The sequence below is a fragment of the Podarcis pityusensis genome, assembly GCF_964106645.2.
Source record: "Podarcis pityusensis genome assembly, chromosome: 4".
Taxonomy (NCBI): Eukaryota; Metazoa; Chordata; class Lepidosauria; order Squamata; family Lacertidae; genus Podarcis; species Podarcis pityusensis.
The window spans coordinates 31,988,691-32,003,222 of NC_138027.1; the positions used below are offsets into that span (position 1 = coordinate 31,988,691).

At 40.1% G+C, this 14,532-nt stretch overlaps 1 protein-coding gene across 5 annotated transcripts in view; it reads left to right on the plus strand.

Moving 5' to 3' along the window:
• The window catches only part of ZBTB20 (zinc finger and BTB domain containing 20), a 622,933-nt gene that overhangs the window by 123,138 nt on the left and 485,263 nt on the right, over positions 1-14,532 (plus strand). For 2 of the 5 annotated variants that reach the window (XM_081004316.1, XM_081004304.1), the window contains exon 1: positions 3,241-3,308. The exons of 1 other annotated variant lie outside the window; for it this stretch is intronic. The gene's annotated coding sequence lies outside the window, so the exon portion shown is untranslated. Of the gene's footprint in view, positions 1-3,240; positions 3,309-14,532 lie in introns of those variants that run through there. 2 more of the 5 variants (XM_081004318.1, XM_081004307.1) reach the window with 2 other exon arrangements.

The following is a 14,532-nucleotide window of genomic DNA, read 5'->3' on the forward strand; positions in this document are numbered from 1 at the left end:
ATGAAAAACGAATATTTGTTTTCTCATGAGCTTATTCTTCCTCTCATTTTATCGCTCTCATACCATCTTCTCAGCCTCTTTCCGCCTTCCATTTCTCTCACTAACAAATGTTACTTTACATGACATACGCAAAGGTCGAGACCCAATGTTCTACTTGTGCCTATTATTATGCATGTACTATACTTGTTTATACATTTTTTAAAACTTTTGGATGTACTATATAAGCCTAATAAAAACTCAATAATTAAAATAAACCATATGTTTTTTCTATGAAAAACTATTGTCCAGCCTGGGAAAGTAAGGTCAAGCATGACCTTTTCATAAATGGAAGAATATGAACAGAATGCTCTTCTTTGGACAGACACTTGGGCTGAGTTCTGCAGAAGGTCTCTGATGCATAAAACAGATCTTGTATTCCTGATTTTGCTGGCCTTAATTAAAACCTCAGCTCAAAGGAACTCAGCATTGACTCTGAACTACTTCAGGTAATTAGTAAAAGAAATAAAAATAGAAAACAAGAGAGAAGAGAGAAAATGTGCAGAAGGACTCTTATTACTGAGCAACTACAATCATCCTTTATTTAGGGATATCTGGGAGCCAGGAATTCCAAAGTATTATAGTATATTTATTTATTAAATGTATATACCAACCTTCATCCGAAGATCTCAGGGTAGTTCACAAAAAGTTTAACACCAAAGGGGACAGTATGTTTTATATGAGATGTGCGGAACCTTTCATCCTCCAGATGTTATTGAACTATAACTCCCATCATCCCTCACCATGTGTGTTGGTGCTGATGGGAGTTGTAGTTTAGCAACCATCTGGAGTGCCACATCCACCTTACGTGGACCAGTTTGGTGATAATCCCAGGAAGGTAATCACCCAAGTATCAAATTGTCTGCCAGATTTTTTCTCATAATTGGGTACTGTATTCCAGGCACTTTTTATATTATTATTTTACATAGTACTTTTGTGAAGTTAACTTTCTTTATCTTGATTTCTCCTTCTTATTTATCACTGTCCTATACATATCTGGAACTATAAGAAATGAAAGAAATAAAGGATAAATGAAAATTTCCTCATATGGAAGGCACTCTAGCTTACCGTATCAAACAGCAACACTAATGCTTAAAATATTTTTGTAGCACTTAAAGTACTCATCTAATTAAAGTTCACATTTACATAAAACTTCAGAATATTCAAAGTATGTGGAAATGTTGGATATCCCAGTCTTCATGCTCAACAGTCAGGGTTGTAAACCAACAACATATGCGTCACAGGTTAGCTACCCCTGGTTTAAGACAAGAGGAAGATGACATTTTTCAAAAAGGGTTCTACGGATCTTTGCATTGCTTTAACATGAGCAATATCCTGGTCTTGCCATAGTTTGGTGTTCCGTTGAGTAACTTGTTCTGAACCAGATGTATGTGATTTATTGAATTTCAAAATAGTTTGGTGGTTGAAACATATCAAAGTTTTAAAAAGGCTCCTCAGCTTTTGGTTCCAAAAGGTTGCTTAAATGGTCTTCATGCTCTTGTGGCCTAGATAGCTCAGTTGGTTAGAGCATGGTGTTGAAAACAGAAAGTTTACAGGTTCAATCCCCGTAAGGAAAAGCTGAATATTCCTGCATAGCAGGGAGTTGGACTAGATGATCCTCAGGGTCCCTTCTAACAACATGGCTCTATGTGTGTGTGTTTTGTAGAGCATGAGACTCTTAATTTCAGGGTGGAGCCCCATGTTGGGCGAAAGATTCCTGCATTGTAGGGGGTTGGACTAGATGATCCTCACATTCCCTTCCAACACTACAAATCTATGAAATAATCGAACACAGTTGCATCTTACTGCTTTAATTGCGTTTACAATGCATGTTTGCATGCACACTGGATATTCAAACTGTTTATATGCCAGTTACCTATATGGCACCTAACAATGTCTACTCAGAAGTAAACCCTTGCCCTAGTCCAAATCAGTGGGTGGGTAGGTAAGACTGTAGCTTTAATTGCAATAACCTGTGGATAAAAACAATATAAGAAATGAAAGAAGCAATTAAAAATCAATACTGTATGAATATTTAATATGATGGAAGCGGCCTCGTCTGTCTTCAGTAACAAATCTAGACACACTGCAGGCCACCTGAATGAATCCAAAAACCACGGTTTGGAAACCCCTGTTATAAAGTATTGTTTCTGATTTTACGCTATGGCTTGTGGTTTATCATCTCTTGTAAATTACTTAAGAGACCTGTTTTCAGTCAGCGACTAACAATTCATTATTAACAGTAATAGTAATGATGATGATATGAGAATGGTTTATATAGGTTTATCGTCTTAACTCAGCAAGACAGAAAAGCTGCCTGCTTTGGAAAGTGTGACAGCCTTTAAGGTACCAGAAACCCAGACAAGAAGGAAAACCAACTCAGATAAACTGTTTTTCCATCCTTCATTCGCTTCTGCGGGGTCTCCTTTTTTATCGCTCGTGCGTAAATGCATTCCCCATAATTTGAGAATGGAACAGTCCACTGCTCCCGCTCCCTAGAACCCCCTTCTTTATCTGTGAATGGTACAATCCAGTTCCTTGCCAAATCCAGACAGTGATTAACGCCCGTCGCCGCCACCCGCTGGTGCCGGGAGTTGCGAAATTTGATTGGCTGGCAGATTGCTAACTGTACTCCAGTGCCATTGGTCTATGCATCTCTCGACTCCTCCCCTGCTGGATCTGCTATTGGTCATCGGACCTCAGCAAGCGCTTTCCCTTCGCCCACCCCTCCGAGGTCATTTAAGTTTATGAAATAAATAAATAAATAAAGGGAGAAATAGAAATGCGTAGAAAAGGGGAGGGGTGTGTGTGGAGGCCTCGCAACCTAACTTGCTAGGCGGCGTGAAGAGACGCGTTTTTAGCCAATCATTGGTCACCCTGGCAGTCAGCCCGGACAAATAAAACACAAGTTATTAAGCAGGTCAGCCTTAACCATACGTATATTCTCCAATGATAAGCATCGGTGGCGCTTGATCGACAGGCGTCAAGACCAATACACCGGGGACAAAGCGGATTTGTTTTTCTTCAGGGCCGGAGCTCCTCCAATGGGGAGGGCAGCAAATTAAAGGCGGATGGAAAGAGGCGGACTGCATGGCTGTTTGTAGACGCGAGGCTCCTCTGGGAGTGGCACGGCTGTCAACTAATGGGGGATACGAGCGGGGATGGCGGGGCGGGACTAAGAGCCAATGAGAGACTCGCCTGAGGGGAGGGTGGTGGCCGTCCCTATATTAAAGTGTTGAATTGGCGTGGGAGGCTGACAGAAGATGAGAGAGGTACCCGCGCTTCCGGGGTCAGTGGGGGGTGAGGAGGTGTGGCTAGCTGCGGCTCCGCCCTCTCGAGGGGTTGCGAGAGGGGAGATGCTGTTGGCGGGAGGGGGGAGTTTAAGTGGGGGGGGGGAGGAAAGGGAGGCAAAAGTTCTCTCTCTCTCTGAGGAGAAAAAAGAGGGCGCGCAAAAAATAAATAAAATAAATAAAAGTTTGGCGGCGCCCGAGGGACGGCGCAGCCCTTTGACGGTCTACTTGGAAGTAAGCCCCACTGTGCTCAATGTGCTTACTCGCGAGTAAGCGTGCCCGCCGTCCCTCCGAGTGTCTCCATTCGGAAGGGAGTAGAGCCCGGGGCTTGTAAACTCTCAAATAGAAGTGCTTGCGAGAAGCCGCATTTAGGTGGGAAGCAAGGCCGGCGAAACCCAGGAGACGTCTCCTAGGATTACGCCTTGAATGAAGGCTGCAACCCGGTGCGCACTTTCTTCCCGCTCCTCGGAGTAAAGCTCTCAGGGCGACTTACTTCCGAGTAAACCCGCACACACAAAAAATAACCTCCCTCCAGTGAGATTTTATTGTGGCGTAAGCCTTCTTTCTGAGGCGCGAAGTATTATTTTCATTTGATATAAATAATAAGTCGCGCTGAAAGACACATGCGCGGGTACGGAGAAAATTAAATTGTGAAATGCAGGGATAAAAGCGAGCTCGGACCCCAGCGAACTTTTGCCAGAATTCCCACCATCTATTATTATTATTATTATTATTATTATTAGTGTGTTGCTGTTACTCAGTCTACTCCGATCTAGCAGTTACTGCTGCCGCGTTTGTATTGAAGCAGATGCCCGAGGACTTCTAAGCTTTTTCTTTCTGCAAATTTCCCTGGTGTTTCTGAGGCGTGATTTTAGGACGCTCAAATCTTTTCAGAGCGAAGTGCTTAAGATTATTCTCCTCTAAGCATATGGTCTGGTTAGGAGGTTAACAAAAACACACACAAAAAAAGAACTGCTAAATTAATTTCCTAATTCCTCACAACAACAACAATAGGAGGGATTTAATTAAAGTTGAAAATGCGAAAAGGGCTCTTGTTTCCATTTGAATCAGGATTTTTTATATTCTAAATGATACCAAATTTTCAACTGAAGGCACGTAGCTGGTGCTTGGGGGTAGGGGAAGATGGGGTAAAAAAGCAGGAGTCCCTAGGTGTTAGTGGCAGGCACGGGAAGAGTTAAGGCTAGAGTGTGGTAAGTCCACCTTCTGCCACCTATTTAGCCACTCCAGGTCGAGTACCCCTTTCTGCTAATCTCCCATTGGTCACCTGAGCTGTCGATTTAGCTCTGGAATCTATCCAGGAGCTGGAAATCTGCTTGCATTTGAAGGGCTGGGTAGGAGGCTATAGAGTGGGCAATGCCTGCTGTGGCTCTTTTCCTCTCTCCCTGGTTTTGGCTGTCTATAGGCTCAACCCTTCTTTCTGGTCCCTTAAACCAAGTCCTGCTCTTTCCCTCGTTTCTACCCACCCATGTTTACAGAATGAGATTTTCCCAAACTCAAAAAAACTTCAATTCAGTGCTGAATTTGAGTGAGAAAGGAATGTAAGAATGCAAGAAGAGAAAAGAGAGTGAGGAGTTACAGGGGAAAGGAAAATGCTGAGCCGAGCCACATGGGTGGTAGTGTTTCAGAACTTGTAAGGAGGAGTCAAAGCTGGGCAACTTCACATTGTCTAAGGGTGCTTACTGAAAGGGGGGAAAGGGACCAATATTTTCCATGTTGAGCCCTGAATGGGCAGTAATCTGAATGTAATTCTTGAGAAAGGGGTTCAACCTGAGATTCTATGCACACTTGATGGGAAATTTCTGAGAGGTTGCTGCAAGGCTCTTGGGGGGGGGGGAGTGCCACAAGACTCTCTTGACTGTTTTAGTTGAAAGTAAATTCCATTGAAGTCAGTGAGACTTGCTTCTGAGCAAACATGTATAGGATTGGGCTATAAATGGCCTTGCTGTGCAAACTGCAAAGACTAAATTTGGAAACAGCAAGGAAACATATTTTCAGGACAGTAATTAAGTTGGAAAGTTATCCACTATTATCAAGATCACAAATACAAATTTCAAATGATTTGCCAACAGGAAAAATCCTAGGTGCCTAGAAATTTGATATTCTGCTGGAGAAGAATTTGAAGTATTTTATGTAACTCACTTTATAAATACTGTAGATAAGTACTTAATGCATATTGCACCCCAGTCCTAGCCATGTCTATTCAGAAATAAAGTCTATTTAATGTTTAATCCAATAGGTTTTACTGCTAGCAAGTGGGGCTAAGATTGCAGCTGTCATCAACTTTTTTTCATAAAGAGTGAAACATGTTGGGTGTCTCCTCTTTTTTCTAAGAAAGCTTATGAGATTATTTTCCCATTTTATTTCTAATGTGTCATTCTTTTTGGATTAATTCATTTTGAATTATTTTGTGATAACTGATTTGGATTCATGGCTTCAGTAAATGATCTTTAGAAAGGTAAAACAAGTCCCTCTTTTGTACCACTCCATCTGTTGCCCCATGACTGTGATTGCTACAGTGTCATTAATTTGTAATTAATACCAGAGCTTACCTTTCAGAAGTAAATCTTTTTCTGGCACAAAACCCATCTCTTTTTAAGAATTGGAACTTTTGACTTTGCTATATATTGCATCCTAAAAAATGTGGATGTGTGAAACAGCAGAATTTAGGAAGGCTGATAGATAAATCCATTGGAGCCTTTAAGGAAGACTTAGTTGCCCTATAATTTGTGGTTTGGCTTGTTTATTTAGTCTGAAGCTGCCTACACATACAATTCATTTACCTTTGATATCAGAAAGTGGGAGATGGGGATCCTATTAATTAAATTACAAAACAACAACAACAAAAAACAAACCCTCAAGCTAGCCTTGGGAATCTGCTGACCCATCTCAAAGGCTAAAGAAATACATTTTGTATCTGTTATAAAACAGTGATTACTAGATCTTGTAATGAGTCCCTTGAATGTCAATAGTGGTATCATAAATATACACCTGCCTATTCCGACACCTATAAATTCTTGGTAATTTTGACCTGCCCGAATGGTGAAAGAAATCCATGTTAGTGACCTGTACAATGGCTTTAAGGACACCTTAGAATCTTCCTTCATGGCCACAGAATTTATCTCAATGGGCATTTGTGCTTTAAATACCACAGTGTAAAACTTCACCATATGCACACATATGTCTATTCGTATAATTATTTTCTCCTTTGCCAGCTATTAAGTTTAAATTCTATATAAACAGACGTCAGTATTCCCTTCATGAAACATCTTTATTTAATTCGCATTCAAAGTCTCCTCGTCCAAGTGAATGCATTGAGTATATCCCCAAATGGTTAATGTGCTTCAAAGCCACCCATATGAGATCTGAAATCTGGTCCAGTGACCTAAGATATGTCTGAAAATGGGCCATATTTTAAAGATGGAGCAAGGAGTGCCTCTTAAGAGAAGTTGACATTCCAGCACAAAGCAAGCCAAACCACAAATGATATGGAAAATTGGGTGTGGGAGTTCTACTGCATTTTTTTCATACTTGAATCAGCCTTGGTAGAGATGGCACCTCTGCTAGGAGCCATGAACAATAATCTGTGCTGCAGAATGCAAACTTTAGTGTAATATACAAGTAATGACTGATAGTTTTTTTTCTCTCCTAAAAAGTAAGGGGAAATATGTGTGCGTCTTATGGAGCGAATGCAGGCTGTGCAGCTATCCCAGAAGCCAGAACAGCAAGAGGGATTGCTGCTTTCACTGCGCAGCGATCCCTCTTGCTGTTCTGGCTTCTGAGATTCAGAATATTTTTTTTTCTTGTTTTCCTCCTCCAAAAACTAGGTGCGTCTTGTGGTCTGGTGCGTCTTATAGAGCGAAAAATAAGGTATATTCTATGAGAAGACTGAGAATTATGAAGTGATTATGCTCGTACAATACTACAAGAAGCATGAAACACTAAAAATAGTGTCTAAACCCAGTATCCCCATGAAGCTTCTCCAGTCTTTCCCTTTAGTCAAAGGTTGCCTCCCCAGCCCCCACCCACCCCTTGCAATCTTTGGAGGTAGGAAATGAACAACCAGAGCCTGACTAACCAAGTGAGTGTTGCCCTTGGCCTAAACAATTGTATGTGTATACAATATTTTACTGGTTTGTTTGGAAAAACAAATTGACAGTGTTCTTAAACACAATTTCACCATGAATGTTTAGATAGCTTTGTGGGGAAACAGTATAAATGTACTTATATATACTTTGTAGAAATGCACTTCTAAAATCACAAATGCTTGCTTCACATTCATAATTCATATATATATATATATATATATATATATATATATATATATAATGTAAAAGAATTATTCATGTGGTGCACTAACTGTAGTGGCCACTCCTGCGTTCCCTGGACCCCCGCCTTTGGGTGCACACTAACATATTCATTGTTCTTAAAACTTTAACCTCTACTCAGAAATATTTTCTTCTGTTGCATTCTAAGTGTTCAGTTGTTCAACAAAAAGAAAGCAGGCAGTCTTTCAGAAGTAAATACATAGCTGCAGAAATTGTTTGTTGTCTCATAGCCATTTCCATTCCTGTGACTTTGCAAAAGGTGCTTGGAGGGATTGTTTGTCCCCCCCCCCCCCAATATATGTTAATGGTTACAATACTTCACATCCTCCTGATGCTGCTGAACTACAGCTCTCACCACTGGCCATGCTGGCTGGGGCTGATGGGAGTTAGAGTCCAATGACAGCTGTTGGCTGCCCCCTAATTTAAGGTGCTGATACTTTGATTCTGCATCTAGGCATGAGAGACCCAAAGCACACAAAAATCACCACCTTGCAAGTATTCATGCTGTACTACAGACAGAAACAATACCTCAAGGATCAAGCTAGGCCTTCGTCCTTGATATTCAGTAAAAATGTATCCATTTCACACATAGTGAAAAATCAAGAATGAGACATAAATTGCTTTTCTCTATATCTACAAAAAGAGCCCATATTGACTGAAACAGATATGAGATATGTGTTCCTGCAGTTTCCCATCAACATAAAGAATAGTGTGAGAAACTAGTTTGTTATGCCTTCATGCAGAACATCTTCCTTTGTACAAAATATGCTACCTCATTCTTAGCACACATATGTATATTTCTCCCTTTCTTGAAAGTAGTTCCATCATTCAGAATGTACAATTTGGGAGTGACGCAACAGATTGTTGCAGTGTGTCCTCAACCCCCCAACAGAAGCACACCTGTTCAGGCCATCTGCCAATAGGCTCAGGATAAGAGCTGGCTGCTGGTCCTAACCTAAACCTTTCTTGCTATACAGCTTGGTGGGGAAAACGAGGCTGGGGCAAAGAAAAGAGTTTTTTAATCTTGTGGTGTGCCTCCCCTAACCCTAATAATTGCCTCCAGGATACTCTCACCTGTTATGCTCTTAAGCAGGCCAATTTATTCTCTTTCTCTCAGCTGACAAAGATCCCATGGCTCAACTGCCCTTTAGCATGAATTTCATTAATAGACTTACATAAGTCGTATTAAAATGTGTTAAATTGTTTGTGATTCTCATATGCCACCCTTCCTTCCAAAAAAGGAGCCCCATAGTGGCTACCAATATATAATAGCACCAGAGCAGATTTTTGGGGCATAGAGGAAGGGGAAGACCTGCTGCTTGTGCAGCATTGGGTTCAACGACTAAACACACAAGATGCTTATTAGAGAGTGTGCTAGTACTATCATTCAGGAGATTTCATAATGTTCTCAATGATAGTGGATTAAGTGATATTGTGAATTGTTTAAATATTTTGTAGTTTGTTAATCATATACTCTTTAATCAATTAATCCATTATATTTAAATAAATTGGCATTTCATGAAACAATGAACATAGATGCCTTTTTGATAACATATAATGTAATGTTTGTTTTAAGAAAAAGCTTATTCCTCATTTTTAGAAGACGCGGTTGTGTAGGGGACTCAGCAGAATAAAACCATTCCTTAAAAAAGCAGACAACTGTGTACTTTAACTTTGCACCTCGCCAATGAAAATTTGTCTGCTTATTTTAAATGCTTGTTACAAAATTTAAAGATACTTATTTAAAAACAACCAACAGACAAATTTTATACATGTTTACTCAGAAGTAATTCTCATAGAGCTCAGTGGGGCTTACTCCTAGGAAAATGTGTTTTGGATTGCAGCCTAAACCCTGCGCACTTTGGGCACAATCTACCAGAAAACTGTACTGTGACATCCTCTTTGATTTGAATGGGACCATGCAAGTGTAGCAGTTGGCCTGGAAAAAACCCCTATTCAGATCACTGGGTTGCAAAGGAGAAGTTTGTGCTCGATTGTGCAGTTAGTTACAGTCTCTTCTTCAGCTTGGAAGTATCCTTCATTTTATACATAAGGAAAACTTGGTACTTTTAATGAAATATGTGTTTTTATTTATAAATAAGTCCCATAAAGCTCAGTGGCGTTTACTCCTAGGAAATTGGATATGAGATTGCAACCTTACTCTTTAAGTCTGCAATCCTATACCAAAGTTTCCTTGGACAAAGTCCCATTTGACTACAATAGGACCTACATCTAAATAAACATGTATAGGATTGTGCTGTAAATGATTTGTGGTTTAAATCCAGAGCATGCTGACTTTCATGTTTACTTCATCTAAACATACAGAAGTGTTTGTGGTGGAGACAAATCCTGTAAAATTAAGCCATTCTCTTTTGTAATACTTTGAAACAATGTAATGTAAGCATTTTTAGGCATAATAGGAATTGTGAGAGCTGGTAAAATGGACCAGGTCTGAAAGATACCCCAGAAGCTAAATTTCCAGATCAAAGGAACAGCTATGGGAAGAGGAAAAAACCTTTTATTTCAGAAATGTGATTATTTACAGTAGAATCTTCACATTTCAATAGTCTTTGAATTTCTGAAGTGTATTTTTATATACAAATCATATCTTAAAATTAAGAGGATAAGGCTCTGCATTTCAGCAGCGATTTATGTCTCTTGGTCTGAATTGGCTTTGCAAACATTAATAAATTAAGGTGAAAAAGCTCATTGTGGTAGAAAATATCCTGTCTTAATAGATGAGAAAACTTAAACATGAGAAGGTTAATGGCATTATTGTCTATGGATCTTCAATGCTTTTTGAAATTTAGGGATAGATTCTAAGGGGGGAAATGACATCAATTTACTGACAGATGAATAGTACTCTACAACTGAAGTTGGCAAGCATCTTTAAATGGGATATGGTGATATGAAATCCCCGAGCATTTTTAAGTGTGCTCCTCACAATACCTTGCAACTTAAAAAGCACACCTTGACTCATACTCACATTGAATTAAGTCATCTGGAATTTTATTGTAGGAAATGAAAAAGGTTTCAATATTCAATGATCAATAGCAACATTGGAAATGAAGCAAATGGGTATTGACACTGTTCCAGGCTTGGAAATAGTCACTTGCCTGGTTTCCTACGGGAAGTAAGATTTGCCTCCAGGCAGTTAAAGCCAGATGTGGCAACACTGTAAAAAATAAAATAAAAATGGGTTGGGGATTGTCTTGCTTCTTTCATGTCAAAATGAATGGCATATCCATGTGGGAGCAGGCAATGTATTAAACACTTTGGGGCCAGCCATTTCGTGGTTCTAATTCCAAGGTTGCAATCTTCATAATGGCAAAGTTGATGACACGTAGCTGAGATTCTGGTAATTATTAGTAGCAGGGATGCTTCTGAATTCCTCGTTGGTCCTGATTTTAACAGTTCTCATTTACCTTCTCCTGCTTGTGGATTAGCACCAACACACATACATGCTCTCTCCCATTCTTGTAGGTTGGATTTTCAGAACCACTAAAATCCGTTGTGCATGCATTGTTTGCTCTTGAAACACTTTCCATTTCTTCTGTTCACATATTTGTTTTTAATTTGGCTAAACCATGCTCTAAGCTTATGTAGACAATAAAACACAATTGGACTAGCATATCTGTTAGTTACCGTAAAGATGTAACTTATTAGTTCACATGTTAATGCAGATCCTAGTGTGGTGCCTCCTGTTCAAGAAACACAGAATGAGGTCTTTGCCTTTGGGGGCATGGTTCTCCTTTTAAAGTCTGACTGGGTTGCAACTGTTCTTCTGCTTCCCTGCTTAAGCCCTCTGTGACACAGGGGCGGAGGAAGGGGGGTGCAGTGGGGGCGGGCCACCCCAGGTGTCACCACAGAAGGGTGTGACAAAATGCCAGGCAGTACTCATCGTGGGGCTTGCAGCGCGCCCAATTAATGCGTCTCTCCTGGGAGTGATGCGGTGGCTTGGGTGCCCGCAGGTTCCGTGCTGCCCCAAATGGTCCGCCCACCGCCTGCCCCTCAGCTGTAGGGTGGCTGAATGGGAGGAGGCAGGCAGACTCCTGGGAGGCCCCACGGAGCATCCTGCCCCGGTTTGCCCCGCCCCGCAGGCAGCTGGCACTGCCCCAGGCGTGCAATCAGCTTGTTCCAACGCTGCTGTGACTTGCTAGTATTCATCTACTATCCACCCTATTCGCCTGTAATTTGTTTTAGCTGATCATAATACTGTATTTTACAATTGTTGTAATCAGACCTTTGACCATATGGTGAAGAGTGGGTAAGAAATCCAGTAAGAAGTAGAATAGTATAGGCTCTGGATTTCTTTCTTTTTATCTACTCTGCTTGATGAACTCTAGGAAGCCAGAAATGGCTTTATGCAGGTGATTAGATAGCAAACATACACACAAAAACCCCCAATATTAATGTGCAAAGTTATCTGTGTGCAAAAAATTTAACACGAAAAGAATTGCAAGAAAGTGGAGTAAGAGTACATGGCCCATGTTCTGAAATGCCTTAATGAAATTGTACATGTAAAATCAGAAAACATAATGTGGTACAAAATATGGGACAGAAGGAACCCATGGAAGAATTACAAATGGGGATGGGGAGTCAGTTCGACTATTGCCAATAATGTGAAAACGTACAATAGTTAGGTTAAACTGTACAGCAGGCAAGTGAATCTAAAGCTCCAAGGTGTCATTCCTCTCTTGGGATCATTAAACACATTCACTCCTCTTGTTACAACAAAAAAATCATACAAAGGGTTGCTTAGGCATATTAGATGTCCTTAGACACTTTAATAAAGCCCCAAATATGTGGGATGCTATGATTATGACTTTTTATTAAAAAAGGAGGGGTGAGAATCGTGTTCTTTTCAATTTGAGGCTGATGGTGCTACAAAAAAATACGTTGCAATTATCATATATAGGTGACACTGACTATAGTGTGAGAAGGAGAGGCCTGCAAAACGCTTTTGTTAAACCATTTTTCAGCACACAAAAGCACTTGATTGGCACTTCACTGATTTAATAGCCCATTTGTAATGCAGAAAGAACATCACTGAAGACTTTAGCATTATCCCAAATCTAATAATTGAATTTGTAGGTGCAAAAACCCAAGATTTCTAACACACAGGAAATCTTTCGGAGAGCATGAAACAGAGAAGTTGTGATTTTAATGTGTTGTATTTTATCCTTGTGGTTCTTAATGTAACAGACTGGGGAATTAGGAAATTTTGGTTTTGTTACTGCATGTTCTTCTGATGCCTGCAGCAAATTTGTGCTGCAATCCTGAATTCATTTACCAAGGAGTAAATTCCATTGAACACACATTGGTTTGCTTTAAAAAAAAGAAAAGAAACAAAAAACCAGTGGGTCCAATAATAAGCTGAAAACTTCACTGTCAGTTTATGAAATTGTAATTGAAATGTGAAAATAAGTCCCTTTTGTGCGAGATGGGATTCCAAGCCAGTTTGTTTCAACAGAATTAAATGGAATTTTTTTTTTCTCTGTCAGATGTTCTTAGGCCCACCGGTAATTTTGCATAGCATGATTTCCCCCTCTTTTAACATTGCAATAATCCTGTGAGGTAGGAAAGGGACAAAAAAATACAACTACCAATATCATAATATCTTTATGCAGAGCTATGGTGCAGCCATACTGTGTACAGTTTTGACTCGGGCAAGAGCATGGTGCCAAAAGACCCGTTTCTTTCACGAGCAGCAGCACTACTGCAAGCGCTAGCGCTGGCTACAAACACCAAGCTCAGCAGCAGAGGCGCTGGAGGGGGAAAACAGGACATTCCAGGATTGAATCAGAAGCTGGGATGGCTTCTGTAATTCTGGGGTGTCCTGGAAAAATCAAGATGGCTGAGGGGTATGGGCAGTATGTCTCTGAACAACAGAAATGGAGAGCTATTGCCCTCCTGAGTTACCTTTGGACTTGTCAGAGACCGCTTTGGAAAATAGAATGCTGGACTAGCAGGGCTTTTTTTAGTTTGCATACTCTCAGTCTAAATTCTCATATTAAGTTTTGGGGCAGAGTCAGAATTTAAATCCTGGTCTCCCTGCCATGGACCAGGTCTATAGCTATTACATTATCAACTTCCCTGGGTGAGAAAAGGGAGGCAGGCAGACAAAGACACATCTACATGGTTGCTCCCGAATCAGCAGGAAGTAGCTGCTTCCCCTTCTCCCTCTATACTTGCAAGAGCAAACCATTATCTGTGTGGACCCTCAGAATAGGGCTTAATAGAAATAATAATAAAAATAGGCCTACTTATCATACATGCTGGAAGTGCAACAGAAGTGAGAAACTTCAGTCTCGCACATGTACACTAGTTTGTTTGGGGAGAAATTTTCTTTAGAAGCACATCGCTTGTTGAGATATCAGGTTTTAATTGGGCCACTAAAATAAGAATCGTGGTTGAGCAAGTGTTTCCTTAAGTACTAATAGTCTGTTGCCAGGGTACTCTATAAATACAGATTTTACTAAGGCATATAGGTCATAATAGTTTGTAATGGTTTATGTGGTGCTAATTGTATCATTATCTATTAATACTATTAAACGTCAATATATACGCCTAACAGGATCAGCTTAGTTTCTCAAAATGAAGCAGACTATTTTTGTTTTGGCTGCAATAATGTAGGTGTGTTATTTTAGATGGGCCGCAAATGAGATTTTTAAATGTTTAGTTATTTATTTTTGTGTTCTTGTATACCATTTTTCATACAAAACAAATGAAAACAAAAAACAAGTGACTTCAAACCGGTTCACATAACAGCAAATAAATAGGAATCACAAACACAGACACAAAGAATACAATTAAAAACCAAGAAAATCATGATGATCTTTATAAAACGCAGAAGGACT